We start from the raw sequence: 1,855 nt of genomic DNA, 5'->3' as shown, positions 1-1,855 counted from the left end.
AGCACGCCACAAGCACGCCACAATGGGAATTACAATGAGCCTCTACTCCCTTTAAACGTCTGAGTCTCTCCTCAACATCCCCTCAGTGTACACATATTTCTCATTGGGACAGGAGCATGCTCCCTTGGTCCTAGATGTAGCTTTCTCTAACCAATATCTCTCCCACCTTTTGGAATCATGGGATGCTTCCCTCCAGTTTATGGGGTCAGACTATATACCTATATCAATTACACTTTCCTCTCTATTGCTCTCCCTTCCTCAGCTGGTACCTCATTAGTAAGCAACCAATTGCCTCAAAGTCTTCAATAACCTCCACTTCATAAGGATTTCTGCTCCTCTCCACCTGTCAATCCAAACATCCACTAAGTACAAGGCTTGACACCAATCTTAGCAGAGTGCGTATAGTTCTCATCAAGCCTACTCCCATGAAAAGGTCCTGCATTCAGTCAAAACCTTAGTAGTCTAAACCTCTATCAGACCATAGGAGGATCTATTACTCCAGATCCACAGAGGTATACTCCTCTCTATTCTAAGATACAAGAGCCAATATCCACCGGGCTAAGATCACCTATTTTCAGGCGATCAAAAAGTCCTAATAGGAGCATTGAGCACAGTTCCTAGAAAGTCCAACCCCCTTAAAATGTGTAGATGGCAAACCACCAGAACATTTCCCATAGTTACCCAATATAACCTCTCTAATAGATCTGAATGATACTCTACTTTCCCTCTTCTTCCTGCCTAGATTCTCTGCTTTCTGCTCTCCCATCCTCCGTACTTTCAAAAACTCCCCTTCTCTGTCAATAGAAGAAGTTGTCATCGCTCTCAGTAGGTCTTCCCCCTACTCAGCTCCTAGCCTCAATCTCACCCCTTATGCCGTGTGGAAAAGAATCAATACAGCCTGCCCCTCTCTTCAGGTTGGTCTCCTCTCCTGCCTGGTGTCTTTCAGCTTCCACCCAGTCTCACTCAAGATGGCAAGTAGGATGATTGTGTATAAGCCCAGAATGCACTCATATGACACTCTGGCTTCATTCTGAATTATTGTCCTCCTGGAAACAATTTTCAAGATTTTTGAAAGGATAATGTCAATCCATCTCTCCCACCTAGCATGGTCTCATGGCCTGCTCAACTCGCACCAATGCAGCTTACTTCCAGGCCTCAATAGCTTCGACACATATATTACCCTTACCCATGAGGTCCAAACCCTCTAATGCTCACAGTTCATGGCTTCTACCATATTCCTTAACATTGAAGGGTTTGTTTTTGATAATGTCTCCCCCAATGACCTGTTACACATGTTGTATTCTAAAAGTGTTACACTGTATCTTTGCTCCTAGATGAGTTCATTGCTTACAGATGGGCAATTCCGACACATATTCTAGGATTCACCCAGGGTTTTTAATCCAATCCAGGTCAGCATTGCACAGGGATCCCGTAGTTCACTGCTTCTTTTTATTATTTATGTCTCCTCCCTTCCTTTTCCAGTACCGCAAGAACGAATCCTACCCTAAGTAGATGTTTTTGCAGTAACCATGGCCTCCAACTCTTACTGTAGGAACATCTAATACTTCTAGCATCTGGTAAAGATGTTCACTGAATGGGAAAGAAGACTGGGTGTTACCTTCTCTGTACCTATAACAGAACTATTATACTTATGTACCCCCTATCAGCAGGGCCCAACCTCCACCCTCCTGCTTGTTATTGATGGCCTACTTTTCTGCTCCTCAGGAGTAATACGGTGTCTTGGCTACTGATCCATAACTGCCTCATGCTTCCTCAATTGAGTAACCAATACCCATTTCTCTAAGTGACTGACTTTAGCACTGAGTGTCTTCTCTAGGCTGAAAATGCTGTCAGA

This window comes from Tuber melanosporum (genome assembly GCF_000151645.1).
Source record: "Tuber melanosporum whole genome shotgun sequence assembly, scaffold_18, strain Mel28".
NCBI classification, from domain to species: domain Eukaryota; kingdom Fungi; phylum Ascomycota; class Pezizomycetes; order Pezizales; family Tuberaceae; genus Tuber; species Tuber melanosporum.
Note: the sequence above shows the minus strand (reverse complement) of the source record.